Source organism: Scyliorhinus torazame, unplaced genomic scaffold (genome assembly GCF_047496885.1).
Source record: "Scyliorhinus torazame isolate Kashiwa2021f unplaced genomic scaffold, sScyTor2.1 scaffold_336, whole genome shotgun sequence".
In the NCBI taxonomy this organism is placed as follows: domain Eukaryota; kingdom Metazoa; phylum Chordata; class Chondrichthyes; order Carcharhiniformes; family Scyliorhinidae; genus Scyliorhinus; species Scyliorhinus torazame.
Window position 1 is genome coordinate 142,336 of NW_027308063.1, and position 21,392 is coordinate 163,727.

Consider the following 21,392-nt stretch of genomic DNA (forward strand, 5'->3'; position numbering starts at 1 on the left):
TTAATCCCCAATCAGTCACTGGGATACAGTATAAATCACAGAGATCCTGTATTAATCCCCAATCAGACACTGTGATACAGTATAAATCACATAGATCCTGTATTAATCCCCAATCAGACACTGGGATACAGTATAAATCACAGAGATCCTGTATTAATCCCCAATCAGTCACTGGGATACAGTATAAATCACAGAGATCCTGTATTAATCCCCAATCAGACACTGGGATACAGTATAAATCACAGAGATTCTGTATTAATCCCCAATCAGACACTGGGATACAGTATAAATCACAGAGATCCTGTATTAATCCCCAATCAGACACTGGGATACAGTATAAATCACAGAGACCCTGTATTAATCCCCAATCAGACACTGGGATACAGTATAAATCACAGAGACCCTGTATTAATCCCCAATCAGACACTGGGATACAGTATAAATCACAGAGATCCTGTATTAATCCCCAATCAGACACTGGGATACAGTATAAATCACAGAGATCCTGTATTAATCCCCAATCAGACACTGGGATACAGTATAAATCACAGAGATCCTGTATTAATCCCCAATCAGACACTGGGATACAGTATAAATCACAGAGACCCTGTATTAATCCCCAATCAGACACTGGGATCAGTATAAATCACAGAGATCCTGTATTAATCCCCAATCAGTCACTGGGATACAGTATAAATCACAGAGACCCTGTATTAATCCCCAATCAGTCACTGGGATCAGTATAAATCACAGAGATCCTGTATTAATCCCCATTCAGACACTGGGATACAGTATAAATCACAGAGACCCTGTATTAATCCCCAATCAGATACTGATACAGTATAAATCACAGAGATCCTGTATTAATCCCCAATCAGACACTGGGATACAGTATAAATCACAGAGATCCTGTATTAATCCCCAATCAGACACAGGGATACAGTATAAATCACAGAGACCCTGTATTAATCCCCAATCAGACACTGGGATACAGTATAAATCACAGATCCTGTATTAATCCCCAATCAGACACTGGGATACAGTATAAATCACAGAGATCCTGTATTAATCCCCAATCAGACACTGGGATACAGTATAAATCACAGAGATCCTGTATTAATCCCCAATCAGACACTGGGATACAGTATAAATCACAGAGATCCTGTATTAATCCCCAATCAGACACTGATACAGTATAAATCACAGAGACCCTGTATTAATCCCCAATCAGTCACTGGGATACAGTATAAATCACAGAGATCCTGTATTAATCCCCAATCAGACACTGGGATACAGTATAAATCACAGAGATCCTGTATTAATCCCCAATCAGACACTGATACAGTATAAATCACATAGACCCTGTATTAATCCCCAATCAGACACTGGGATACAGTATAAATCACAGAGATCCTGTATTAATCCCCAATCAGACACTGGGATACAGTATAAATCACAGAGACCCTGTATTAATCCCCAATCAGTCACTGGGATACAGTATGAATCACAGATCCTGTATCAATCCCCAATCAGACACTGGGATACAGTATAAATCACAGAGATCCTGTATTAATCCCCAATCAGACACTGATACAGTATAAATCACAGAGATCCTGTATTAATCCCCAATCAGACACTGGGATACAGTATAAATCACAGAGATCCTGTATTAATCCCCAATCAGACACTGGGATACAGTATAAATCACAGAGATCCTGTATTAATCCCCAATCAGACACTGGTACAGTATAAACCACAGAGATCCTGTATTAATCCCCAATCAGACACGGGGATACAGTATAAATCACAGAGACCCTGTATTAATCCCCAATCACACACTGGGATACAGTATAAATCACAGAGATCCTGTATTAATCCCCAATCACACACTGGGATACAGTATAAACCACAGAGATCCTGTATTAATCCCCAATCAGACACTGGGATACAGTATAAATCACAGAGATCCTGTATTAATCCCCAATCAGACACTGGGATACAGTATAAATCACAGAGATCCTGTATTAATCCCCAATCAGACACTGATACAGTATAAATCACAGAGATCCTGTATTAATCCCCAATCGGACACTGGGATACAGTATAAATCACAGAGATCCTGTATTAATCCCCAATCAGACACTGGGATACAGTATAAATCACAGAGACCCTGTATTAATCCCCAATCAGACACTGATACAGTATAAATCACAGATCCTGTTTAATCCCCAATCAGACACTGGGATACAGTATAAATCACAGATCCTGTTTAATCCCCAATCAGACACTGGGATACAGTATAAATCACAGAGACCCTGTATTAATCCCCAATCAGACACTGGGATACAGTATAAATCACAGAGATCCTGTATTAATCCCCAATCAGACACTGGGATACAGTATAAATCACAGAGATCCTGTATTAATCCCCAATCAGACACTGATACAGTATAAATCACATAGACCCTGTATTAATCCCCAATCAGACACTGGGATACAGTATAAATCACAGAGATCCTGTATTAATCCCCAATCAGACACTGGGATACAGTATAAATCACAGAGACCCTGTATTAATCCCCAATCAGTCACTGGGATACAGTATAAATCACAGATCCTGTATTAATCCCCAATCAGACACTGATACAGTATAAATCACAGAGACCCTGTATTAATCACCAATCAGACACTGGGATACAGTATGAATCACAGACCCTGTATTAATCCCCAATCAGTCACTGGGATACAGTATAAATCACAGAGATCCTGTATTAATCCCCAATCAGACACTGTGATACAGTATAAATCACATAGATCCTGTATTAATCCCCAATCAGACACTGGGATACAGTATAAATCACAGAGATCCTGTATTAATCCCCAATCAGTCACTGGGATACAGTATAAATCACAGAGATCCTGTATTAATCCCCAATCAGACACTGGGATACAGTATAAATCACAGAGATTCTGTATTAATCCCCAATCAGACACTGGGATACAGTATAAATCACAGAGATCCTGTATTAATCCCCAATCAGACACTGGGATACAGTATAAATCACAGAGACCCTGTATTAATCCCCAATCAGACACTGGGATACAGTATAAATCACAGAGACCCTGTATTAATCCCCAATCAGACACTGGGATACAGTATAAATCACAGAGATCCTGTATTAATCCCCAATCAGACACTGGGATACAGTATAAATCACAGAGATCCTGTATTAATCCCCAATCAGTCACTGGGATACAGTATAAATCACAGAGATCCTGTATTAATCCCCAATCAGACACTGGGATACAGTATAAATCACAGAGATTCTGTATTAATCCCCAATCAGACACTGGGATACAGTATAAATCACAGAGATCCTGTATTAGTCCCCAATCAGACACTGGGATACAGTATAAATCACAGAGACCCTGTATTAATCCCCAATCAGACACTGGGATACAGTATAAATCACAGAGACCCTGTATTAATCCCCAATCAGACACTGGGATACAGTATAAATCACAGAGATCCTGTATTAATCCCCAATCAGACACTGGGATACAGTATAAATCACAGAGATCCTGTATTAATCCCCAATCAGACACTGGGATACAGTATAAATCACAGAGACCCTGTATTAATTCCCAATCAGACACTGGGATACAGTATAAATCACAGACATCCTGTATTAATCCCCAATCAGACACTGGGATACAGTATAAATCACAGAGACCCTGTATTAATCCCCAATCAGTCACTGGGATACTGTATAAATCAGAGAGACCCTGTATTAATCCCCAATCAGTCACTGGGATACAGTATAAATCACAGATCCTGTATTAATCCCCAATCAGACACTGGGATACAGTGTAAATCACAGAAATCCTGTATTAATCCGCAATCAGACACTGGGATACAGTATAAATCACAGATCCTGTATTAATCCCCAATCAGACACTGGGATACAGTGTAAATCACAGAAATCATGTATTAATCCGCAATCAGACACTGGGATACAGTATAAATCACAGATCCTGTATTAATCCCCAATCAGACACTGGGATACAGTATAAATCACAGAGATCCTGTATTAATCCCCAATCAGACACTGGGATACAGTATAAATCACAGAGATCCTGTATTAATCCCCAATCAGACACTGGGATACAGTATAAATCACAGAGGCCCTGTATTAATCCCCAATCAGACACTGGGATACAGTATAAATCACAGAGATCCTGTATTAATCCCCAATCAGACACTGGGATACAGTATAAATCACAGAGATCCTGTATTAATCCCCAATCAGACACTGGGATACAGTATAAATCACAGGGACCCTGTATTAATCCCCAATCAGACACTGGGATACAGTATAAATCACAGAGACCCTGTATTAATCCCCAATCAGACACTGGGATACAGTATAAATCACAGAGACCCTGTATTAATCCCCAATCAGACACTGGGATACAGTATAAATCACAGAGATCCTGTATTAATCCCCAATCAGACACTGGGATACAGTATAAATCACAGAGACCCTGTATTAATCCCCAATCAGTCACTGGGATACAGTATAAATCAGAGACCCTGTATTAATCCCCAATCAGTCACTGGGATACAGTATAAATCACAGAGACCCTGTATTAATCCCCAATCAGACACTGATACAGTATAAATCACAGAGATCCTGTATTAATCCCCAATCAGACACTGGGATACAGTATAAATCACAGAGACCCTGTATTAATCCCCAATCAGACACTGGGATACAGTATAAATCACAGAGATCCTGTATTAATCCCCAATCAGACACTGGGATACAGTATAAATCACAGAGACCCTGTATTAATCCCCAATCAGTCACTGGGATACAGTATAAATCACAGAGACCCTGTATTAATCCCCAATCAGACACTGGGATACAGTATAAATCACAGAGATCCTGTATTAATCCCCAATCAGACACTGGGATACAGTATAAATCACAGAGATCCTGTATTAATCCCCAATCAGACACTGGGATACAGTATAAATCACAGGGACCCTGTATTAATCCCCAATCAGACACTGGGATACAGTATAAATCACAGAGACCCTGTATTAATCCCCAATCAGACACTGGGATACAGTATAAATCACAGAGACCCTGTATTAATCCCCAATCAGACACTGGGATACAGTATAAATCACAGAGATCCTGTATTAATCCCCAATCAGACACTGGGATACAGTATAAATCACAGAGACCCTGTATTAATCCCCAATCAGTCACTGGGATACAGTATAAATCACAGAGACCCTGTATTAATCCCCAATCAGTCACTGGGATACAGTATAAATCACAGAGACCCTGTATTAATCCCCAATCAGACACTGATACAGTATAAATCACAGAGATCCTGTATTAATCCCCAATCAGACACTGGGATACAGTATAAATCTCACAGATCCTGTATTAATCCCCAATCAGACACTGGGATACAGTATAAATCACAGAGATCCTGTATTAATCCCCAATCAGACACTGGGATACAGTATAAATCACAGAGACCCTGTATTAATCCCCAATCAGACACTGGGATACAGTATAAATCACAGAGAGCCTGTATTAATCCCCAATCAGACACTGGGATACAGTATAAATCACAGAGACCCTGTATTAATCCCCAATCAGACACTGGGATACAGTATAAATCACAGAGATCCTGTATTAATCCCCAATCAGACACTGGGATACAGTATAAATCACAGAGACCCTGTATTAATCCCCAATCAGTCACTGGGATACAGTATAAATCACAGAGACCCTGTATTAATCCCCAATCAGACACTGATACAGTATAAATCACAGAGATCCTGTATTAATCCCCAATCAGACACTGGGATACAGTATAAATCACAGAGACCCTGTATTAATCCCCAATCAGACACTGGGATACAGTATAAATCACAGAGATCCTGTATTAATCCCCAATCAGACACTGGGATACAGTATAAATTACAGAGACCCTGTATTAATCCCCAATCAGTCACTGGGATACAGTATAAATCACAGAGATCCTGTATTAATCCCCAATCAGACACTGATACAGTATAAATCACAGAGATCCTGTATTAATCCCCAATCAGACACTGGGATACAGTATAAATCTCACAGATCCTGTATTAATCCCCAATCAGACACTGGGATACAGTATAAATCACAGAGATCCTGTATTAATCCCCAATCAGTATAAATCTCTGTGATTTATACTGTATCCCAGTGTCTGATTGGGGATTAATACAGGGTCTCTGTGATTTATACTGTATCCCAGTGTCTGATTGGGGATTAATACAGGATCTCTGTGATTTATACTGTATCCCAGTGTCTGATTGGGGATTAATACAGGATCTCTGTGATTTATACTGTATCCCAGTGTCTGATTGGGGATTAATACAGGGTCTCTGTGATTTATACTGTATCCCAGTGTCTGATTGGGGATTAATACAGGATCTGTGAGATTTATACTGTATCAGTGTCTGATTGGGGATTAATACAGGATCTCTGTGATTTATACTGTATCAGTGTCTGATTGGGGATTAATACAGGATCTCTGTGATTTATACTGTATCCCAGTGTCTGATTGAGGATTAATACAGGATCTCTGTGATTTATACTGTATCCCAGTGTCTGATTGGGGATTAATACAGGATCTATGTGATTTATACTGTATCCCAGTGTCTGATTGGGGATTAATACAGGATCTCTGTGATTTATACTGTATCCCAGTGACTGATTGGGGATTAATACAGGGTCTCTGTGATTTATACTGTATCCCAGTGTCTGATTGGGGATTAATACAGGATCTCTGTGATTTATACTGTATCCCAGTGTCTGATTGGGGATTAATACAGGATCTCTGTGATTTATACTGTATCCCAGTGACTGATTGGGGATTAATACCGGATCTCTGTGATTTATACTGTATCCCAGTGTCTGATTGGGGATTAATACAGAGTCTCTGTGATTTATACTGTATCCCAGTGTCTGATTGGGGATTAATACAGGGTCTCTGTGATTTATACTGTATCCCAGTGACTGATTGGGGATTAATACAGGATCTCTGTGATTTATTCTGATCCCAGTGACTGATTGGGGATGAATACAGGATCTTTGTGATTTATACTGTATCCCAGTGACTGATTGGGGATTAATACAGGATCTCTGTGATTTATACTGTATCCCAGTGACTGATTGGGGATTAATACAGGATCTCTGTGATTTATACTGTATCCCAGTGTCTGATTGGGGATTAATACAGGGTCTCTGTGATTTATACTGTATCCCAGTGACTGATTGGGGATGAATACAGGATCTCTGTGATTTATACTGTATCCCAGTGTCTGATTGGGGATTAATACAGGGTCTCGGTGATTTATACTGTATCCCAGTGACTGATTGGGGATTAATACAGGATCTCTGTGATTTATACTGTATCCCAGTGACTGATTGGGAATTAATACAGGGTCTCTGTGATTTATACTGTATCCCAGTGTCTGATTGGGGATTAATACAGGGTCTCTGTGATTTATACTGTATCAGTGTCTGATTGGGGATTAATACAGGGTCTCTGTGATTTATACTGTATCCCAGTGTCTGATTGGGGATTAATACAGGGTCTCTGTGATTTATACTGTATCAGTGTCTGATTGGGGATTAATATAGGGTCTCTGTGATTTATACTGTATCCCAGTGTCTGATTGGGGATTAATACAGGGTCTCTGTGATTTATACTGTATCCCAGTGACTGATTGGGGATTAATACAGGATCTCTGTGATTTATACTGTATCCCAGTGTCTGATTGGGGATTAATACAGGGTCTCTGTGATTTATACTGTATCCCAGTGACTGATTGGGGATTAATACAGGATCTCTGTGATTTATAGTCACTGTGCTGGGACTGTGTCAGTGTGTACTCCAGTCTGTCACTGTTCAGCTCCAGGGTCCCATGTTCGATTCCCGGCTTGGGTCACTGTCTGTGCGGAGTCTGCACGTTCTCCCCGTGTCTGCGCGGGTTTCCTCCGGGTGCTCCGGTTTCCTCCCACAGTCCAGAAAGATGTGCAGGTTAGGTGAATTGGACATTCTGAATTCTCCCTCAGTGTACCCGAACAGGCGCCGGAATGTGGCAACTAGCTTTTCACGTAACTTCATTGCAAGTAAGCCTACTTGTGACAATAAAGATTATTATTAAATATAATCGGCAATCTGTCCTGGGGTTGTTTGATGGGGACAGTGTTGAGAGACCTTTACTGTGTCCCTAACCCCGTGCTGTACCTGTCCTGGGAGTGTTTGATGGGGACAGTGTAGAGGGAGCTTTACTCTGTATCTAACCCCGTGCTGTACCTGTCCTGGGAGTGTTTGATGGGGACAGTGTAGAGGGAGCTTTGCTCTGTATCTAACCCCGTGCTGTACCTGTCCTGGGAGTGTTTGATGGGGACAGTGTAGAGGGAGCTTTACTCTGTATCTAACCCCGTGCTGTACCTGTCCTGGGAGTGTTTGCTGGGGACAGTGTAGGGGGAGCTTTGCTCTGTATCTAACCCCGTGCTGTACCTGTCCTGGGAGTGTTTGATGGGGACAGTGTAGAGGGAGATTTACTCTGTATCTAACCCCGTGCTGTACCTGTCCTGGGAGTGTTTGATGGGGACAGTGTAGAGGGAGCTTTACTCTGTATCTAACCCCGTGCTGTACCTGTCCTGGGAGTGTTTGATAGGGACAGTGTAGAGGGAGCTTTACTCTGTATCTAACCCCGTGCTGTACCTGTCCTGGGAGTGTTTGATGGGGACAGTGTAGAGGGAGCTTTACTCTGTATCTAACCCCGTGCTGTACCTGTCCTGGGAGTGTTTGATGGGGACAGTGTAGCGGGAGCTTTACTCTGTATCTAACCCCGTGCTGTACCTGTCCTGGGAGTGTTTGATGGGGACAGTGTCGAGGGAGCTTTACTCTGAATCTAACCCCATGTGTACCTGTCCTGGGAGTGTTTGATGGGGACAGTGTAGAGGGAGCTTTACTCTGTATCTAGAACATAGGACATAGAACAATACAGCGCAGTACAGGCCCTTCGGCCCACGATGTTGCACCGAAACAAAAGCCATCTAACCTACGCTATGCCATTATCATCCATATGTTTATCCAATAAACTTTTAAATGCCCTCAATGTTGGCGAGTTCACTACTGTAGCAGGTAGGGCATTCCACGGCCTCACCACTCTTTGCGTAAAGAACCTACCTCTGACCTCTGTCCTATATCTATTACCCCTCAGTTTAAAGTTATGTCCCCTTGTGCCAGCCATTTCCATCCGCGGGAGAAGGCTCTCACTGTCCACCCTATCCAACCCCCTAATCATTTTGTATGCCTCTATTAAGTCTCCTCTTAACCTTCTTCTCTCCAACGAAAACAACCTCGAGTCCATCAGCCTTTCCTCATAAGATTTTCCCTCCATACCAGGCAACATCCTGGTAAATCTCCTCTGCACCCGCTCCAAAGCCTCCACGTCCTTCCTATAATGCGGTGACCAGAACTGTACGCAATACTCCAAATGCGGCCGGACCAGAGTTCTGTACAGCTGCAACATGACCTCCTGACTCCGGAACTCAATCCCTCTACCAATAAAGGCCAACACTCCATAGGCCTTCTTCACAACCCTATCAACCTGGGTGGCAACTTTCAGGGATCTATGTACATGGACACCTAGATCCCTCTGCTCATCCACACTTTCAAGAACTTTTCCATTAGCCAAATATTCCACATTCCTGTTATTCCTTCCAAAGTGAATCACCTCACACTTCTCTACATTAAACTCCATTTGCCACCTCTCAGCCCAGCTCTGCAGCTTATCTATATCCCTCTGTAACCTGCTACTTCCTTCCACACTATCGACAACACCACCGACTTTAGTATCGTCTGCAAATGTACTCACCCACCCTTCTGCGCCTTCCTCTAGGTCATTGATAAAAATGACAAACAGCAACGGCCCCAGAACAGATCCTTGTGGTACTCCACTTGTGACTGAACTCCATTCTGAACATTTCCCATCAACCACCACCCTCTGTCTTCTTTCAGCTAGCCAATTTCTGATCCACATCTCTAAATCACCCTCAATCCCCAGCCTCCGTATTTTCTGCAATAGCCTACCATGGGGAACCTTATCAAACGCTTTGCTGAAATCCATATACACCACATCAACTGCTCTACCCTCATCTACCTGTTCAGTCACCTTCTCAAAGAACTCGATAAGGTTTGTGAGGCATGACCTACCCTTCACAAAGCCATGCTGACTATCCCTGATCATATTATTCCTATCTAGATGATTATAAATCTTGTCTCTTATAATCCCCTCCAAGACTTTACCCACTACAGACGTGAGGCTCACCGGTCTATAGTTGCCGGGGTTGTCTCTGCTCCCTTTTTTGAACAAAGGGACCACATTTGCTATCCTCCAGTCCTCTGGCACTATTCCTGTAGCCAATGATGACATAAAAATCAAAGCCAATGGTCCAGCAATCTCTTCCCTGGCCTCCCAGAGAATCCTAGGATAAATCCCATCAGGTCCCGGGGACTTATCTATTTTCAGCCTGTCCAGAATTGCCAACACCTCTTCCCTACGTACCTCAATGCCATCTATTCTATTCACCTGGAGCTCAGCATTCTCCTCCACAACATTATCTTTTTCCTGAACGAATACTGACGAAAAATATTCATTTAGTATCTCGCCTATCTCTTCAGACTCTACACACAACTTCCCATCCCTGTCCTTGACTGGTCCTACTCTTTCCCTAGTCATTTGCTTATTCCTGACATACCTATAGAAAGCTTTTGGGTTTTCCTTGATCCTTCCTGCCAAATACTTCTCATGTCCCCTCCTTGCTCGTCTTAGCTCTCTCTTTAGATCCTTCCTCGCTACCTTGTAACTATCCATCGCCCTAACTGAAACTTCACGCCTCATCTTCACATAGGCCTCCTTCTTCCTCTTAACAAGAGATTCCACTTCTTTGGTAAACCACGGTTCCCTCGCTCGGCACCTTCCTCCCTGCCTGACTGGTACATACTTATCAAGAACACGCAGTAGCTGATCCTTGAACAAGCTCCACTTATCCAGTGTGTCCAACACTTGCAGCCTACTTCTCCACCTTATCCCCCCCAAGTCACGTCTAATGGCACCATAATTTCCCTTCCCCCAGCTATAACTCTTGCCCTGCGGTGTATACTTATCCCTTTCCATCCTTAACGTAAACGTCACCGAATTGTGGTCACTGTCCCCAAAGTGCTCACCTACCTCCAAATCCAACACCTGGCCTGGTTCATTACCCAAAACCAAATCCAATGTGGCCTCGCCTCTTGTTGGCCTGTCAACAAACTGTGTCAGGAAACCCTCCTGCACACACTGTACAAAAAACGACCCATCTAATGTACTCGAACTATATCTTTTCCAGTCAATATTTGGAAAGTTAAAGTCTCCCATAATAACTACCCTGTTACTTTCGCTCTTATCCAGGATCATCCTCGCCCTCCTTTCCTCTACATCCCTAGAACTATTTGGAGGCCTATAGAAGACTCCCAACAGTGTGACCTCTCCTTTCATGTTTCTAACCTCAGCCCATACTACCTCGGAAGATGAGTCCCCATCTAGCATCCTCTCCGCCACCGTAATACTGCTCTTGACTAGCAGCGCCACACCTCCCCCTCTTTTGCCTCCTTCTCTGAGCTTACTAAAACACCTAAACCCCGGAACCTGCAACATCCATTCCTGTCCCTGCTCTATCCATGTCTCCGAAATGGCCACAACATCGAAGTCCCAGGTACCAACCTATGCTGCCAGTTCCCCTACCTTATTTCGTATACTCCTGGCATTGAAGTAGACACACTTCAAACCACCTACCTGAACACTGGCCCCCTCCTGCGACGTCAAATCTGAGCTCCTGACCTCTCTACTCTCATTCTCCCTTACCCTAAAACTACAATCCAGGTTCCCATGCCCCTGCTGCATTAGTTTAAACCCCCCCAAAGAGCACTAACAAATCTCCCCCCCCCCCAGGATATTTGTGCCCCGCAGGTTCAGATGTAGACCATCCTGTCTGTAGAGGTCCCACCTTCCCCAGAAAGAGCCCCAGTTATCCAGAAATCTGAATCCCTCCCGCCTGCACCATCCCTGTAGCCACGTGTTTAATTGCTCTCTCTCCCTATTCCTCATCTCACTATCACGTGGCACGGGCAACAACCCAGAGATAACATCTCTGTTTGTTCTAGTTCTGAGCTTCCATCCTAGCTCCCTGAAAGCCTGCCTGACATCCTTATCCCCTTTCCTACCTATGTCGTTAGTGCCAATGTGGACCACGACTTGGGGCTGCTCCCCCTCCCCCTTAAGGACCCGGAAAACACGATCCGAGACATCACGTACCCTTGCACCTGGGAGGCAACATACCAAACGTGAGTCTCTCACGCTCCCACAAAATCTCCTATCTGTGCCCCTGACTATCGAGTCCCCAATTACTAATGCTCTGCTCCTCTCCCCCCTTCCCTTCTGAGCAACAGGGACAGACTCCGTGCCAGAGGCCCGTACCCCATGGCTTACCCCTGGTAAGTCCCCCCCCCCCCCACAAGTATCCAAAGCGGTATACTTGTTTCTCAGGGGAACGACCGCAGGGGATCCCTGCACTGACTGTTTTTTCCCAGTCCCTCTTACAGTTACCCACCTATCTCCAATCTTTGGTGTAACTAATTCCCTGAAGCTGCTATCTATGACCCCCTCTGCCTCCCAAATGATCCGAAGTTCTTCCAACTCCAGCTCCAGTTCCCTAACTCGGTCTTGGAGGAGCTGGAGATGGCAGCACTTCCTGCAGGTAAAATCAGCAGGGACACTAACTGCATCCCTCACCTCAAACATCCTGCAGGAGGAACATTGCACTCCCTTCCCTGCCATTCCTCCAACTTTCTACCAAGATCTGGCTAACAACTAAATTAAATTTTTATAAAAAATAATAATAATATAATAAAATATGGTACTTACCTCAGACCAATGGGTTTTATTATTAGGTTAGAGGAGGAGGGCGGGTGGGAGACACTACACGTGTAGTGTCTCGGGTTTCCTCTCCACCAGAATTTATTGGTGAAGGTCTTCCCAGACGTCCGCGGGTCGACTTCCTGTTCCCACCTTAAACACTAAAATTTTTTAAAAAAATTTAAAGGAGAGACTTACCTCCCAGAAATCACTTCCGCACTGCCCCCGCTGAAATGGACTAGCCTGCTCCGCTCCTGCTGAAATCGACTTGGCCTGCAAGGTAAGTAAGTTAATCAGTACTTACCTCACCACAGACAGCGACCTTTTAAACGGTCCCCTCTGCCTCGCAGCTCCCGCGCTTTTTCAAATTCCCGCGCTGATTCTAAGGTCCCAGCTCTCACTCCCGAACTAAACAGCTGACCTGCAAGGTAAGTAAGTTAATCAGTACCAAAATCTAACCCCGTGCTGTACCTGTCCTGGGAGTGTTTGATGGGGACAGTGTAGAGGGAGCTTTACTCTGTATCTAACCCCGTGCTGTACCTGTCCTGGGAGTGTTTGATGGGGACAGTGTAGAGGGAGCTTTACTCTGTATCTAACCCCGTGCTGTACCTGTCCTGGGAGTGTTTGATGGGGACAGTGTAGAGGGAGCTTTACTGTGTCTCTAACCCCGTGCTGTACCTGTCCTGGGAGTGTTTGATGGGGACAGTGTAGAGGGAGCTTTACTCTGTATCTAACCCCGTGCTGTACCTGTCCTGGGAGTATTTGATGGGGACAGTGTAGAGGGAGCTTTACTCTGTATCTAACCCCGTGCTGTACCTGTCCTGGGAGTGTTTGATGGGGACAGTGTAGAGGGAACATTACTCTGTATCTAACCCCGTGCTGTACCTGTCCTGGGAGTGTTTGATGGGGACAGTGTAGAGGGAGCTTTACTCTGTATCTAACCCCGTGCTGTAACTGTCCTGGGAGTGTTTGATGGGGACAGTGTAGAGGAAGCTTTACTCAGTATCTAACCCCGTGCTGTACCTGTCCTGGGAGTGTTTGATGTGGACAGTGTAGAGGGAGCTTTACTCAGTATCTAACCCCGTGCTGTACCTGTCCTGGGAGTGTTTGATGGGGACATTGTAGAGGGAGTTTTACTCTGTATCTAACCCCGTGCTGTACCTGTCCTGGGAGTGTTTGATGGGGACAGTGTAGAGGGAGCTTTACTCTGTATCTAACCCCGTGCTGTACCTGTCCTGGGAGTGTTTGATGGGGACAGTGTAGAGGGAGCTTTACTCTGTATCTAACCCCGTGCTGTACCTGTCCTGGGCGTGTTTGATGGGGACAGTGTAGAGGGAGCTTTACTCTGTATCTAACCCCGTGCTGTACCTGTCCTGGGAGTGTTTGATGGGGACAGTGTAGAGGGAGCTTTACTCTGTATCTAACCCCGTGCTGTACCTGTCCTGGGAGTGTTTGATGGGGACAGTGTCGAGGGAACATGACTCGGTGTTGTGAGTTGCAGTGCTCTCTGTCTGTACTGGAGTGTAAGAGATGACTGTTGTTCCCGGAGTTGTGGAATGTGGTTGTCGAGTGCGGTTGAATTGTGCTGTGATCTATCTCTTCTCCCTAACTCTCCCTCTGTCCTCATAGACAATGGTTTCCTTCCACAATTTGGGGGCCCTGATTGGTCGGTTGGTTCCACGGTGCACAGACCCTCTGCTGACGGTCCGGCAGAATGCGGTGGATTGTCTGCACACACTGCTCTGCATACAAATGCGCTACGCTGGTGAGTCTTACTGTGGAGAGGTGGGACACAGGTGCTGCACTCGTGCATTGGCAGGAGTGCGCTGCAATGCAGCTGTGCCGGCGGTGGCTGTACTCTGCGATGGTGCTGCTTTGGTCATGGCTATGCGCTGCAATGGTGCTGCGCCAGTGCTGGCTGTGCATGGCAATGGTGCTGCGCCAGTGCTGGCTGTGTGCTGCAATGGTGCTGCGCCAGTGCTGGCTGTGTGCTGCAATGGTGCTGCGCCAGTGCTGGCTGTACATGGCAATGGTGCTGCGCCAGTGCTGGCTGTGCGCTGCAATGGTGCTGCGCAAGTGCTGGCTGTACATGGCAATGGTGCTGCGCCAGTGCTGGCTGTGCACTGCAATGGTGCTGCGCCAGTGCTGGCTGTGCGCTGCAATGGTGCTGCGCCAGTGCTGGCTGTGCGCTCCAATGGTGCTGCGCCAGTGCTGGCTGTGCGCTGCTCTGGTGCTAGCCGTTTGCTGCGCCGTTGGTGGCTGTGCGCTGCAATGGGGCTGCGCAGTTGGTGGCTGTGCGCAGCGATGATGTTACTCTGGTGGTGGCTGCGCACTGTGATGGTGTGCTGCTCTGATCGTGGCTGTGTGCTGCAATGGTGCTGCATCGGTGATGCCTGTGCACTGTGATAGTGCTGCTTTGGTCGTGGCTGTGCACTGTGATGGTGCTGCACTGGTGGTCGCTGTGCACTGTGATGGTGCTGCACTGGTGGTCGCTGTGCACTGTGATGGTGCTGCACTGTTGGTGGCTGTGCGCTGCGATGCTCCTGCACTGGTGTTGGCTCTCTGTGATGGTGCTGCACCGGTGCTGTACGCTGTGATGCTGCTGCACTGGTGCTGGCTGTTCGCTGCAATGGTGCTGCGCCAGTGCTGGCTGTGCGCTGCAATGGTGCTGCGCCAGTGCTGGCTGTGCGCTGCAGTCACGGTGGCTGTGCACTGCGATGGTGCTGCCCTGGGGCTGGCTCTGCGCTACACTCGTAGTGGCTGTATGCTGCGGTGGTGCTGCACTGGTGCTGGCTGTGCGCTGCGATGGTTCTGCACCGGTGATAGCTGTGTGCTGCAATGGTACTGCACCGATGATGATGGCTGTGCGCAGCGATGCTGCTGCACTGGTGTTGGCTGTGCGCTACACTCGTGGTGGCTGTACGCTGCGGTGGTGCTGCACTGGTGCTGGCTGTGCGCTGCGATGGTGCTGCTCTTGTTGTGACTATAGAACATAGAACATAGAACAATACAGCGCAGTACAGGCCCTTCGGCCCACGATGTTGCACCGAAACAAAAGCCATCTAACCTACACTATGCCATTATCATCCATATGTTTATCCAATAAACTTTTAAATGCCCTCAATGTTGGCGAGTTCACTACTGTAGCAGGTAGGGCATTCCACGGCCTCACTACTCTTTGCGTAAAGAACCTACCTCTGACCTCTGTCCTATATCTATTACCCCTCAGTTTAAAGTTATGTCCCCTCGTGCCAGCCATATCCATCCGCGGGAGAAGGCTCTCACTGTCCACCCTATCCAACCCCCTGATCATTTTGTATGCCTCTATTAAGTCTCCTCTTAACCTTCTTCTCTCCAACGAAAACAACCTCAAGTCCGTCAGCCTTTCCTCATAAGATTTTCCCTCCATACCAGGCAACATCCTGGTAAATCTCCTCTGCACCCGCTCCAAAGCCTCCACGTCCTTCCTATAATGCGGTGACCAGAACTGTACGCAATACTCCAAATGCGGCCGGACCAGAGTTCTGTACAGCTGCAACATGACCTCCCGACTCCGGAACTCAATCCCTCTACCAATAAAGGCCAACACTCCATAGGCCTTCTTCACAACCCTATCAACCTGGGTGGCAACTTTCAGGGATCTATGTACATGGACACCTAGATCCCTCTGCTCAGCCACACTTTCAAGAACTTTACCATTAGCCAAATATTCCGCATTCCTGTTATTCCTTCCAAAGTGAATCACCTCACACTTCTCTACATTAAACTCCATTTGCCACCTCTCAGCCCAGCTCTGCAGCTTATCTATATCCCTCTGTAACCTGCTACATCCTTCCACACTATCGACAACACCACCGACTTTAGTATCGTCTGCAAATTTACTCACCCACCCTTCTGCGCCTTCCTCTAGGTCATTGATAAAAATGACAAACAGCAACGGCCCCAGAACAGATCCTTGTGGTACTCCACTTGTGACTGTACTCCATTCTGAACATTTCCCATCAACCACCACCCTCTGTCTTCTTTCAGCTAGCCAATTTCTGATCCACATCTCTAAATCACCCTCAATCCCCAGCCTCCGTATTTTTTGCAATAGCCTACCGTGGGGAACCTTATCAAATGCTTTGCTGAAATCCATATACACCACATCAACTGCTCTACCCTCGTCTACCTGTTCAGTCACCTTCTCAAAGAACTCAATAAGGTTTGTGAGGCATGACCTACCCTTCACAAAGCCATGCTGACTATCCCTGATCATATTATTCCTATCTAGATGATTATAAATCTTGTCCCTTATAATCCCCTCCAAGACTTTACCCACTACAGACGTGAGGCTCACCGGTCTATAGTTGCCGGGGTTGTCTCTGCTCCCCTTTTTGAACAAAGGGACCACATTTGCTGTCCTCCAGTCCTCTGGCACTATTCCTGTAGCCAATGATGACATAAAAATCAAAGCCAAAGGTCCAGCAATCTCTTCCCTGGCCTCCCATAGAATCCTAGGATAAATCCCATCAGGTCCCGGGGACTTATCTATTTTCAGCCTGTCCAGAATTGCCAACACCTCTTCCCTACGTACCTCAATGCCATCTATTCTATTAGCCTGGGGCTCAGCATTCTCCTCCACAACATTATCTTTTTCCTGAGTGAATACTGACGAAAAATATTCATTTAGTATCTCGCCTATCTCTTCAGACTCCACACACAATTTCCCATCCCTGTCCTTGACTGGTCCTACTCTTTCCCTAGTCATTCGCTTATTCCTGACATACCTATAGAAAGCTTTTGGGTTTTCCTTGATCCTTCCTGCCAAATACTTCTCATGTCCCCTCCTTGCTCGTCTTAGCTCTCTCTTTAGATCCTTCCTCGCTACCTTGTAACTATCCATCGCCCCAACCGAAACTTCACACTTCATCTTCACATAGGCCTCCTTCTTCCTCTTAACAAGAGATTCCACTTCCTTGGTAAACCACGGTTCCCTCGCTCGACGCCTTCCTCCCTGTCTGACCGGTACATACTTATCAAGAACACGCAGTAGCTGATCCTTGAACAAGCCCCACTTATCCAGTGTGCCCAACACTTGCAGCCTACTTCTCCACCTTATCCCCCCCAAGTCACGTCTAATGGCATCATAATTGCCCTTCCCCCAGCTATAACTCTTGCCCTGCGGTGTATACTTATCCCTTTCCATCATTAACGTAAACGTCACCGAATTGTGGTCACTGTCCCCAAATTGCTCTCCTACCTCCAAATCCAACACCTGGCCTGGTTCATTACCCAAAACCAAATCCAACGTGGCCTCGCCTCTTGTTGGCCTGTCAACATATTGTTATATTGTTTCAGGAAACCCTCCTGCACACACTGTACAAAAAACGACCCATCTATTGTACTCGAACTATATATTTTCCAGTCAATATTTGGAAAGTTAAAGTCTCCCATAATAACTACCCTGTTACTTTCGCTCATATCCAGAATCATCTTCGCCATCCTTTCCTCTACATCCCTAGAACTATTAGGAGGCCTATAAAAAACTCCCAACAGGGTGACCTCTTCCTTTCCTGTTTCTAACTTCAGCCAATACTACCTCGGAAGAAGAGTCCCCATCTAGCATCCTCTCCGCCACCGTAATACTGCTCTTGACTAGCAGCGCCACACCTCCCCCTCTTTTGCCTCCTTCTCTGAGCTTACTAAAACACCTAAACCCCGGAACCTGCAACATCCATTCCTGTCCCTGCTCTATCCATGTCTCCGAAATGGCCACAGCATCGAAGTCCCCAGGTACCAACCCACGCTGCCAGTTCCCCTACCTTGTTTCGTATACTCCTGGCATTGAAGTAGACACACTTCAAACCACCTACCTGAACGCTGGCCCCCTCCTGCGACGTCAAATCTGTGCTCCTGACCTCTATACTCTCATTCTCCCCTTACCCTAAAACTACAATCCAGGTTCCCATGCCCCTGCTGCATTAGTTTAAACCCCCCCAAAGAGCACTAACAAATCTCCCCCCCAGGATATTTGTGCCCCTCAGGTTCAGATGTAGACCATCCTGTCTGTAGAGGTCCCACGTTCCCCAGAAAGAGCCCCAGTTATCCAAAAATCTGAAACCCTCCCGCCTGCACCATCCCTGTAGCCACGTGTTTAAATGCTCTCTCTCCCTATTCCTCATCTCACTATCACGTGGCACGGGCAACAACCCAGAGATAACAACTCTGTTTGTTCTAGTTCTGAGCTTCCATCCTAGCTCCCTGAAAGCCTGCCTGACATCCTTGTCCCCTTTCCTACCTATGTCGTTGGTGCCAATGTGGACCACGACTTGGGGCTGCTCCCCCTCCCCCCTAAGGACCCGGAAAACACGATCCGAGACATCACGTACCCTTGCACCTGGGAGGCAACATACCAAACGTGAGTCTCTCACGCTCCCACAAAATCTCCTATCTGTGCCCCTGACTATCGAGTCCCAATTACTAATGCTCTGCTCCTCTCCCCCCTTCCCTTCTGAGCAACAGGGACAGACTCCGTGCCAGAGGCCCGTACCCCATGGCTTACCCCTGGTAAGTCCCCCCCCCCCCCACAAGTATCCAAAGCGGTATACTTGTTTCTCAGGGGAACGACCGCAGGGGATCCCTGCACTGACTGTTTTTTCCCAGTCCCTCTTACAGTTACCCACCTATCTCCAATCTTTGGTGTAACTAATTCCCTGAAGCTGCTATCTATGACCCCTTCTGCCTCCCGAATGATCCGAAGTTCTTCCAACTCCAGCTCCAGTTCCCTAACTCTGTCTTGGAGGAGCTGGAGATGGCAGCACTTCCTGCAGGTAAAATCAGCAGGGACACTAACTGCATCCCTCACCTCAAACATCCTGCAGGAGGAACATTGCACTCCCTTCCCTGCCATTCCTCTAACTTTCTACCAAGATCTGGCTAACAACTAAATTAAATTTTTATAAAAAATAATAATAATATAATAAAAATATGGTACTTACCTCAGACCAATGGATCTTATTATTAGGTTAGAGGAGGGGGGCGGGTGGGAGACACTACACGTGTAGTGTCTCGGGTTTCCTCTCCACCAGAATTTATTGGTGAGGGTCTTCCCAGACGTCCGCGGGTCGACTTCCTGTTCCCGCCTAAAACACTAATTTAAAAAAAAGAAAAATTCTCAGCTGCTGCTGAAATTGACTAACCAGCCAGCTCCACTCCCGCCGAAATCGACTGGCCTGCCCCTGCAAAGACAAGTGCTTTTAAAGGTTGACTTACCTCCCAGCAACCTCCTTCCGCAATGCTCCCGCTGAAACTGACTAACCAGCTGCTCTCACGCCGCCGAAATCGACTGATGTGCTGCGATGGTGCTGCGCCGGTGATAGCTGTGCGCTGCAATGGTGCTGCATCGATGATGGCTGTGCGCTGCGATGCTGCTGCAGTGGTGTTGGCTGTGTTGCGATGGCGTTGCACCGGTGCTGGCTGTGCGCTGCAGTCGTGCTGGCTGTGCGCTGCGATGGTGCTGCACTCGTGCTGGCTGTGCCTTGCGATGTTGTTGCTCTGGTGCTGGCTGTGCGCTGCGATGCTGCTGCACTGGTGTTGGCTGTGCTGCGATGGAGCTGGCATGTTTTTAATTCTCTTTTCCGTTGCCAGGCTTTGCTCCCGATCACACGGATGAATCATTAGTGCGGCTGAAAAATCTTCAAAGTGGGCTGCACCAATCAGATAGCCAGCTGCTGTTCCGCACGTGCTCCGAGATTGGGCAGGTTGGTGAGCGGGGGAGGGGGGGGGGCTGCACGTGTATCTGGGCATCCCCCCACCCCCTCGCCCCCCACACCCCCTCCCCCCTCCCCCTCCACTCGCCCCTCACTCCCCGCTCCTCCCCCCTCATCCCCCCACCCCCCTCAACCCTCACCCCCCCTCACCCCTCACCCCCCACCCCTCACCGCCCCACCCTCTCACCCCCCACCCCCTCACCCCCCACTCCCCCTCACCCCCCTCACCCCCCTCACCCCCCTCACTCCCCCCCTCACTCCCCCCTCACTCCCCCCTCACTCCCCCTCACTCCCCCTCACTCTCCCCTCACTCCCCCTCGTTCCCTCTCCCCCTCGCTCCCTCTCCCCCTCGCCCCCTCGCCCCCTCTCCCCCTCGCCCCCTCTCCCCCTCTCCCTCTCACTCCTTCTGCCCCCTCCTCCCTCTCTCCCTCACTCCCTCTCCTCCTCGCTCCCTCTCCCCCTCTCCCCCTCGCCCCCTCTCCCCCTCTCCCCCTCTCCCTCTCACTCCTTCTGCCCCCTCCTCCCTCGCCCCCCACTCCCTCTTCCCCCCCCCCTCACCCCTCACTCCCTCTTCCCCCCTCACCCCTCATCCCCCACTC

The 21,392-nt window shown here is 47.1% G+C and overlaps 1 protein-coding gene across 2 annotated transcripts in view; it reads left to right on the forward strand.

Annotated features, from left to right (window-relative positions):
* The window catches only part of LOC140406177 (maestro heat-like repeat-containing protein family member 1), a 123,905-nt gene extending 103,114 nt beyond the window's left edge, over nt 1-20,791 (forward strand). For both annotated transcript variants that reach the window (XM_072494318.1, XM_072494319.1), the window contains 2 exons: nt 14,672-14,807; nt 20,672-20,791. The gene's annotated coding sequence lies outside the window, so the exon portion shown is untranslated. The remainder of the gene's footprint in view (nt 1-14,671; nt 14,808-20,671) is intronic.
* The last annotated feature ends 601 nt before the right edge of the window (nt 20,792-21,392 follow it).